The sequence below is a fragment of the Tympanuchus pallidicinctus genome, unplaced genomic scaffold (assembly GCF_026119805.1).
Source record: "Tympanuchus pallidicinctus isolate F22 unplaced genomic scaffold, pur_lepc_1.0 scaffold20, whole genome shotgun sequence".
NCBI classification, from domain to species: domain Eukaryota; kingdom Metazoa; phylum Chordata; class Aves; order Galliformes; family Phasianidae; genus Tympanuchus; species Tympanuchus pallidicinctus.
In genome coordinates this window covers 1,398,679-1,409,322 of record NW_026294722.1, presented here as the reverse complement: position 1 = coordinate 1,409,322, position 10,644 = coordinate 1,398,679, and positions in this window count along the sequence as shown.

Below are 10,644 nucleotides of genomic sequence, written 5' to 3'. Positions count from 1 at the left end.
TGCTGTGTAATGGCATGTAGAATAAACCTGATGTATCCGGGATGCATCAAACTTACAGCACGTGTGTGAATTACCCTCGTATCATGTGCTCCATAAAGGCATCATTTCCAAAAAAGCAGTACAAGATCTCCACATCCACCATACAGATCCCTACAATTGTGTGAAAACTCATCTGAGGCCACTGCACAGAAATTCCAACTGGGTTGCTCTTTTAGCCAGCAGTGCCAGATGAAGGGCAAAATCACTCCTTGAATTTTTCAGGAGAAGAAAAAAAGGCCAAAAAATTATTTTCTTCATTTTTGTTGTGGTGACAAAAAGGTTGTGTTTGGAAATACCTAAACACAAGTAGCCTCAGCTAATCTCACTGTATTGCATCTTCCAGTTCTGTTCCTTCTTTGGCTAATTGTTGATGATGTTGATAATTGTTGATGATAATTGGCTCATCAGATGTTGTGTGGGTATCGTATGGTATTCTTTAAAGGATTTATGCACTCAATTCAGTAGCTGTGTCTCAGACTTGTAGTATTTTGGGGAATGTAGTGGGTCTCTCCAAGGCCCAGTTTCTCCATTTATAAAATGGGTATGGAGATGCCCATTGCTTTGTGTAAAGTACTTGTACCAGTATACATCAGTGCTCTTCTACTGGCCAGTACAACATTTAATTGTAAGAAAGACTTGTGCTGCCTATGCACGTGGGGTTGTGCCTCTGTAAGTCACTCACTCCCACACAAAGCAATTCTTAAAGACCCTGAAATGCTCACATTACTTTTGGCCTATTCCTGTTTTTAAGATGCATGACATGAAAGCCGAGGACGTTCACATAGAGCACAGCTCTCCCTGCTATTTTCAAATAATATTTTTCCTCCTTTGAAAAATGAACAAGTAGAAACAAAGACTGCTCAGATTACAAATGTTTCATACTAAAAATAATCAGAATCAATGAAAATATTTATATAATTAAGTAATAGCTGCCTGGGGTAGTATAGTGAGTCTGTAGACTTTATGTAACTGGTCATTATTATACTAAATACAGGGCATGCTGTTACTACAAATCCATTATCATGCAGTACATGGCTTCTTGTTCAGAGCGGTTAATGCAGTTATGAACCTTTGAAATATCTGCATGAGAGAAAGGATTAGTATCTAGACTTCCCTGCCTTAGAAAACAAATTCTTTCCCTTTTATTTTACAAATTGTGATTTTATTTCCAAAGCAGAAACAAAGGAAAGGCTGTACTCTGGCAAGGAGAGGCACTGCTTAAGGCTGACAGCTGGAGTACTGTATATAGGATGGCAGTTCTTGATTTGTCAGCATGTTGCTAGGGGTAGGGAAATTGAGAGTATAGTAAAATTCCTATTGAGATATTCCTGTAACTCACGGCACATATGCACACTTGCTCTTTCCCTTGTCTATCTATATTCACTGTAACTTCTAAAAAAATTATATATATCCTCTTGACAAAACCAGAAAGACACATCCTGTGTTTCCTTTCTTCTCTGTGCCTTTGTGCACAGGTTGAACAAGTAGCAGAAACAGGGGCAGCACAGAGATTGAGTCTGAGAGAAGGTGGCATGGTGGGGCCAGAGGAAGGATGCTGCAGGGCTGCAGGAAGGGGCACGGGGCTGCCAGCACGCTGACGTGGCTGGGCACCAGCAGCTGGGCCCTGTGCTTCAGAGGTGGTTCTGTCTGGGGATCCATAGCAGGGGATGGAGCTGCAGGTCGTGCTGGGGTTGGCACATATGGGGAATGAAGAGAGCGTGGATTTGTGATGAGCTCTTCTGATTTCTCCCAGGTGTCTGCACATGTAAAAGGAAAGGCAAATTTTCCCAAGTAGCTGTTTCCATGTACAATTAGTTGGTGTGCATACCTGAATTAAAATAATGACATGCCTCAAGCAGACATCCAGCTTCATGTGCATTTGCAATACTCTGTTGAGTTGCAAATTTCTCTGGAAAAGCCGCCTTCAGTAACAACTGTCTAAAATCACACTGATGTCTCACAAAGCAGAATAGAGTTTTGCACTCTTCTTGCACTTCCAAAATGACCTCATTTACGAATACCCTTCAATATTTGTGAGAAGTACTGATCTAACTGTGCACACACAGATTCAGCATTACCACTGGACACCTTCTTCTAAACTTCTGTGTGCTCCTTTAAAGGGTTTAATTCACCATAGGTCCCGATAAGGTTGCAGTGTCTGAAGCAAACTGGTCTGTGCTGTTCCTGCAGAAGAAGCAGGAAGTTGCAGCAGGAAGCATTTTTTCACTCTCAGGGTTTACACTGTCTCTAGAAGGCCTTGGTAAAGCTCCGGCTGCATCTCTGGGCCGGGGTTTTGTCAGCACCAAAGCTGGAGTTAGGAGATCTGCAGGCTCTGCTGCTCTGCAGTAACTCACAGTGGCAGAATTTCTTACTCACAGAAACTGTATTCTTTTAAATTGTGTTTATGGAAACTTTGTTACTCTGAAGAAATAAAATCCTTTATCTTCGGAAGAACACCTAGATTAAAAGAAGTCCACATAATTATTTTTCTCCTATGTAATTTGTAGTAATACCATCTCAAATGAATAAACTGGAAGGGATTTACAGCTCAGTTCTGTTTGCCCTTTCATTTCTGATGGTTTAATTTTTGCATTTGCTTCCACGGAACAATTCACCTTCATTCCTGTCTGACCTCAGTCATTGAAGTTTAAAATGTTCCCAGTTGTGTGCGTTCTCTGTGTGTGCTACAGTGCGGAGCACAGGCTTTGTGAGAGGGAAAAAAAGAGAGGGAAAAAAAAGGCCAGTTATGTTAGTTTATTGAAAAAGAATTAAAAGCTCAGAAGAACTTCATTATTTAGTAATAATCCTTTTGCAGCAGAAAAGACGTCATGCAGGAATTAGTGTAATATTGGCAAAATTGAGCCAAAATCTGATGATTTGCACAGAATAGCATCCTGACACAAATCGCACAGAGCGCTTCCAGCGTAGCAAACCCCAGCACCAAACTCTGCCCTTCCACACGTGAGCGGGCATCATCTTGCTGAAAGGAAGGTTCCCAGGCCACAGCCGGCCCAGGGCAGCAGAACAGCAACGGGCTGGGAAAGCAAAACCCCTCCTGAGCATCGTGGGGCTGAGCTCACAGCTGGTGCAGCGAGGCAGCTGAAGGCCCGGGCTGAGCTTCTCGGCAGAGCTTCCCTGGTGCGGCTGTCTGGGGAATGTCAGTGCAAGTCAGCGTGGTAGAAGTTGGGGAATCCGTGTGCAGAGAGAGCGCTTGGGGCTTGATTTTGAAAGTGGCTCGAAGGGTTCTTAGCTCTGGGAATTGTGTTTCTTTTCTCCCTCCCCCTTCGGAGCAGAGCACGGGGCTGCAAATGTTCATCACCTGTTGGTCGGCCTCTCCACCCCGCGCACTGCGAGAGGACGGGGAAGCAGAAAAATGAACATCAAACAAACAGCAAATGTGGGGAAAGGGCTGGGGTTACCGGGCAGCGGGGAGAGGGGAGAAAGCTAACGTGGCCTGAAGGAAGGCGATATCTTCTCGTGCTGTCTGAGCAATAATTCTCAAAATGGGGAAGCAGTTGAAGCAGTTTGCTGCCGGTGTTCGGTGTTCGGAATATTTGGGGTAACTATCTCTTGCTCAGATCAAGGAATACTTGATCTCATTAACTAGGATTGGAACCGGTGAGATCTGGCAGCATACCATGCCTTTGTCAACTGTCATGCTAATACCTCGTTTTAAGCGAGCGCCCGTCCTTTTTTTATATACCCTTTCAAATGCGCATTTTTGCCATACCAGCTCGATGGCATTTCTAAACGCTAAAAAGCCTCAGATTTTTTTCCCCCTTCATTTCTGATACAAGGAGGAAGCGTGGATGAGGCTGCAAGCGTAGCAAGAAGCAAGTAATGATAACAAAGAGAACAAGCTCACGGAATTCTTTCTGTTATCGGATTAGGGAAAAAAACCGTTGCAGCCCTCCCAGAATGGTAATTCCACTTCAGGAGTGATCAATATTAGCCTTCTATTTATAGAGCACCTTCCATGGGGAGGCCATGCAGTGTTTATAAATTAATAAGCACATGTGCAAGAATCCCATCATCCATTATTAACACATCGGCACTTTCAGACCAGGAGAGACAATTATTATTTGTAACGCTGAAAGTTTATGACGGAGTGACAAAACTACTTTTTGTTTCCCATTCTCTCTGCCATACAATCCAGCTGTTAAAGAGCTGTGATAGCAGGACAGCCGAATGACAGGACGCACTCTAAGGTAAATAGTTTTGCAAAAGGTCGCACTGAAAGTAACGCCTCCCATTTATTTCAGCGGAGACTACAGTAGATACAAAGAGCACAATCACACTATTTGATAGAGTAAATTCTCAGCTACAGAACACGATTCGCTGTGTGTTTTCACCAGTGATGAACACGAGCCTGCATACCACACTCATAACGATCTGCACCAGTGACTGTCCTTGTCACCACTGCTGAAACACACCACCATGGCCTCACTGTGCCACTATCCACTGTTTGGTCTCCATAAATGTTCAGCAAGTGTCAGCAAATGTCAGTGCATGCCATTTTTTTCCACATGGAAGAATACAGTTCTGTACCTTTGCTCCCTACACACTCCCACATCAGACACCAATCTGTCAATCTGCCCCTCTGCTGCCAGCTGTCACACAGCAACAAAATGTAGTGGCAGGAAGGTTCAACCCTTACCACCACCCCACCACCATCTGCCTCTGACATCATGTGCCAACATCATAAAATAGGAGGCTTTACTTTTGGAGCAGCTCTCGTGTGTGTCCAGAGACTCATTTAACTGATCACAGTGCATCTCACAGTATCTGTGACAATCTTAAAACAACCACAAGGTGAATACTTCCTTAACTCTGAATCGATATGCATGAACATCTCCAGTCCCTCTGTTACTGCTACCCACAGGCAGATAATTTTGTTTCCTTGTCTGTGGTTCAGTTCCTACAGCTCAGCCTTCACATTCAGGTCCCAGCAGCAGTGACCACTGCTCCTGAAGGCACTGTGTCTTCGAATGCCACAGTTCCCACAGTGGGAGGAACTCACCTGGAGATAGCCCCTCCCTTTAGGAACGTCTTGAGATGCTCAGATGGCCTATTTCCATTATTTTGGGAATATACAACGTAGGTTGAAACACAATGTAAATAACATTGTTAGCGGGTCTGAAATTTCAGTTCCATTTGTGTAAGAGCAAAACAAAGAGAAAGCTTTTAATGGAAGGCAAAACAGAAAACAATCCAAAAGGAGAAGCGAAGAAAAAGGTGGCACCTGAATTTCATTTACAGCGTCATTCAAGTGATGGAATGGAAACATGGCTGCAAAGTCCTTCAGGCCTGTGATCTCTGCAAGGTTTGGGACCTTGCTGTAAACCAAATTATTCTGTAACAAGCGTGAACACGTGGAGGGAAGAATGTTTTATTATTAAATGTTTAAGCATACAATCTTATCAAAACAATACATTTAGGCCTCAATCTTAGAGCCAGTTCATTGTGTACCTACATCTCTGCACGTGAATAGTCTGCTCAGGGCTGGGCTTTTAATGGGAAAAATTTCTCACTATTTGACAAGTAGTGTCAATTGCTAAATAGCTTGGGTGGCTGCATTCTTATTTTTGCCATAGCCTAAGAAGTGGAAAGAAGTAGTTTATAAGCTGAGAGTGAGAAAACTGGAAGCCCAAACTAATCAAGGAAGAGAGTGGAATAACAGACCAATAGATCTGACCCTTGATATTCAGAGTAAAGGCCAGGTGATAGCAGAGAGGACAATCTGGAAAGTTGCAACAAAAATTTAGGGCCTCTGCTCCTGGTAGCAGAGCACATCTGGGGCAGAAAGTATGACTCCAGGATCTTCAGTTTATTCATCTGTTTTTTTCCACAGCTTATATTTCACCCGTGTGTTTCTTTTCATTGCCTGCACAGTACAGTCTGTGCACGCTTGGAGTTTGCTTCTGTTTTCAGTCCTGAGGGAAGAGCTGCTGTGCACCAGCCCTCCTCTCTTCCAGCTGCATCACTCCAGTGAGAGACACGACTTCTCCATGCAAATCCTTATTTTCCTTTAGTGACCACAGTAGTGCTTTGCTGCTCTCATTACTAATGTTATATATGTTATCAACCAACTCACGTGCACTTAAATGACAGTAAGATCCCAAAGACCTTTTACCCAGTAGTTATAAGAAAAGAGAACATTCACATCACAGTGTGCCCTCATTTTGAAAATGGAAATTTGCAGAACCAAGTACAGGAATAAAACTGTACCTTGAGCAAAATCAGCTGGGAGAAAGTGATGCATTTTTGCTGAGAAATCTACATGCTATTGAACAAGCTTCTGTTTACGTCTTCTCCTACACTACATGTGCTTGTGAGAAATGAAAAGAAACGGCGTGTCATGCTTCAAGTCTGTTAAAGTTCATACTCAGTGAAAACAAAATCAAGGTCAAATAGAAAATCTTTAATAGCTGTACTGCCAGCGTGCCCCACAGGACTTGAATCTATGTGTTTATACAGACAGGATGTATAAAATACTGGAAGAAAAAAATCTGCAGCTTCTTTCTCATTATAAAAATAAACAGTTCTATGTTAAATTTGCTGCTGGTAAAGTTAACTAGACCTACAAATTTTAGTTGTGTGAAAAAAAAACTTAGAAATACAAATGCATTTTTAAAGAATGCAGCACTTTGGCCTAAAATGCATAGGGGGGTGGGGGAGAACAAAACCACAACCCCCCAAGCTGCTGCTGCTGACAGAGGGAGGCTGGTAACTGAATCTGCAGCGAGGAGATAGCTGCTAATGCAAGAGCAGGGCACATTCTTGGGGGGGAGGGAGCCTCGTGCATGGCTACAGCACAGAGTCGCTCCATGGATTATCTGATGTTGCAAGAACCTGATTGCTTGCAGCTTTCTCATCACTGTCTCATCTGTGTCTTCATTTAGTAAACCTAATCATGTGAGCATGTTAGTCAAATCTGAGACCGTGCCTAACTACCAAACTGCCCCTGCAGCAGGCGTTTCCTGTAAACACACCACTGTGTGCGCTTCTGCAGAGGCAAAAACATGAGAATCATCTGACACGATTGGATTTTCTTTTAGTCGCTGCTGAAATAATGCTGAAAGACGTAATTTGTGTGAAGGGGAAATTCAAAAACAAGCCACAGAACACTGATAAAGCTTTCTCATCAGTCTGTCTCTTTTCTACTCTCAGCTGAATATCTCACAAACAATTTATGAATAGTTTTGTAAGCAAAGAAGTAAAATGATCCCCATTTTACAAATAAAAACTGTGGTGCATAAATGAATATCGTAGAATTTTGTATTCAAACTCATGGCACAAAATCATCTAACAAAACACTTCTGAAATTTGTTCTCTAGCTTTGAGCCATTAAAGGTTACTCTCCGAGCACGGTTTTGAGCTTATCTCCTTAAAAGTAAAAACACTGCATATTTACTTTATTTATCCATTCATGCCAGCATATGGAGAGTTTCATATAATGGCTTGATTGCTCAAGCAGGGCTTTTCTTTTCCTTTTTTTTAAACCTGCCCGATTTTGTGTGCTTGTGAGACAACTTGCCCAAGATCACACAGACAGTCTGTGGCCACAATGGGACAGAGCCCAGATCCCCAAAATCCCATTTGTGCCCTAACCACGCTGCAGCCCGTATTTAATAGCTGCTTACATGTGATTCTAAAATTGAGAGCCCCCGTGCAAAAGAACGAAGCTTGACTGATCTCCTGCTCCCAGGTATTGCCTGGATATTTTGCTGCTCAGATCAGTAATTTTAAACAAACACCCATGGTAACTCTCAGAAGACTTAATTTTAGGTAAAGGTTTCCTGTTGCTTGGTCAGCTCTGTTTTCATTCTCTCTGACAGCAGTGTTTTCTGATGTGCAGTAGAGCAGGGCTTGAACCAGTTTACAAGACTTTCAGCACGATTTTTTTTAAAGAATGTAAATTTACATAATGTAATTCAAAAGAACATAAATGCAAATTTAAGTACATTAGGAGTTTTGGGACTGAAACTAAACATTTCAACTTTCAGCAATGTTATTTTATTTTTTTCTGCTGTTACGGAGGAGATTATCACAACTTTGGGCTTGCTGCCTGGTTCCAAAGTCTAGTTTGGAGTTGGGTTTAATATTGCAGACTGTGTAGTAACATACAGTGCAATACAGTAAACACAGGTCTGTCAGCCTTTCCTGTGTGTTTGCTGTCAAATTTTTTACACCATACATAATGTACCAAGTGCTGAAGATTCTCCAGAAAAGCAGCAAATGTCCCCAGCACAAAAAAAACTCAGGGAGAAAATATGAGATTTATTTTTACAAGTTGGCCCTTGCCTCATATCAAACATCTCCAGTGCCATGAGCATAAATCATGGGGGTCATTGTGGCTAATCTGTAAAAATAAATTGGATGTTTTCAGTTCAGTCATGTGATATGATGTTATATGATGCATTTTGAGGGGAAAAAAAAAAAATTAGAGATATGCTGAGCCTCTCATTTTTTTTCCTGAAACAATCCTTTTACCTTCTTATGTTTTCCATGGTGGTATCATATCTCAGTGGATAAAAGCCACACGGCTTCTGTGTTCTCTGTTCAATCATGTTTATGGTCACCCAGAGTCCTGGCTCCAGTGGAACACCCCGTGGCTTTAAGAGGTCAGCATACTTTACCTGGATGAGCAGACTATTTCAAAAAGGGGTGAAAAATGAAAGGGGGAAAAGAGATGAGTGTTAGCATGTCATGAGAACAATATATATTGTAAAATGTGACTCAGAGAGCTTTGCAGGAGGCAGAGTTAGAGGGTAAACGGAAAGGCAGAAGAGTTTGTTTGTTTGTTTAAAGGTTTTGGGCACAGAACTTGTTTCAAGTCTTCATATAAGGACTTTTAAATGATAAAATCTGCACTTTTAGCAGTCGTGACTTTTAAGGAGTCACATGACTCAGAACACCAAGTATAGCAAAACTAGCAACTCACACCCACCCTCACTGAAATTCGGCTTTGTTCTTTCTGCCTTGCTGCCAATGGAAAATAATCGATACTGAAACACACATGCAAGTCCCACTGAAGTTGCTGCTCTTGTGCTTCGCCCTGGGAGTGTTTGTGGAATCAGGTTTGGTTACATAGTACACATTAATGTGCAGCAACTTAGAAAGAAATGTGAAGCTCTTGCAAAAAAAAGTGTAATATTTTGCATGTGTGCACAGACGTCTTGTTCAGACCCATCATTCTGCAAAAATCACACCTAAAAAGATCAACCAAAAATGCTCATTGTGCAACAGCCACTACAACAATTCCCTCCTGTATCAACCAGTGGGAGGGCCAAAACCTAATGCCTCAAACCTGTGCAGAAGCAGACTAAGGCAAACCCCCGGTCTCAGTTTGCACAGCAGATTCACAGAGGTATTTTTTAACCGTCAGGAAACTTTATAAGGGCACACCGTCTCCCTGTATGACTAATTGAAGGTCACAGACAGAGAAATTCTAAAAGTTTGGCCTTATATGTTGTGGTCTTCTTTTCATTAAAAGAATTCCATTTCAAGTTGGTGTGATGCAAGATTCAAATTTACCAATAGAGATATTTCATCTTCCAGAATAGTGTGGTGAGTGTATTGCCACATTCGGAAAGTTCTTTGATTAATCTTTGTACGACATACGAGTGACCTCAATTTCAACCAGAGTAGTGTTGTTCATTTTAGGTTGGGAGAAGTTTGAGGGGGGGGGAAAAACAAAGGTAAAAAAGTAAAAATCCACCTACTTTCAGTTGTATTTCTTTGAGAAGTGTCCTCCATCGGGGCTGCTGGGTTTGATACCCGTGTGAGCTCACTAACATGAACTAAACCAACTGGAACAGGTCTTGGTGTGCCTTTGGGGGAGAAGCAGACACGTGGCAATCTCGTCTCTCTCATATCCCATTTACTTGAGGAAGGTGCTAACCTCAGGTCTAGCAGAGATTAAGCACTTTGCCAACAGCATTGTGGATTCAAGTCATCAAAGCTCCTCGTTTTCAACCGGAATAGCAAAAAAATTGCTACAATTCTTCGCCAGGTTCACTTAGGCCCAGTTTAGCATCCGCACCTTTATAGAAGTAGCGGTGCCAGCCCTTGGAGCTGAGTGCTCGTGTCAGAGCGGCACGGAGCACCGAACCGCCTGGCTGTGTTTGCTCTGTTCAGGGCACTTTTCCCAGCCGTCCCATCCAGCGCAGCAGCGGCACGCCGCCATTTGCTCCTTTTCCCCTCATGGCACGGAGCGTCCTCCGTGCGCTGCATACACGTGTGTGCGATGCTGTAGTTTATTGCCGTGATATTTATTTGGCTTATTGCCGTGACATTTATTTATCACCAAACGTAGTGCTGTGCAGCACTCAGCGGCTCTTTGGGCTCCCTCAGCCCGCTTCGCTTCTGGAGGACCCACAGCGAGCACAGGATGAGGCTCCCGCGGCCTACGGCCAGATTGACACGTGCAAGGCGGCGGCGGCTCCTCCGGGGCCCGCATTCGGTGCCGGTGCCGCCCGTCCTCGCGGCACGCCGCCATCTCCGCCATACAAAGGCCGCCCTGCCCGCGCCGCACCGCACGGCCCCGGCCCAACGGCCCCGAGCCGCAGCCCGCCCCGCCGGCAGGGGGCGTTCCGGAGCGAG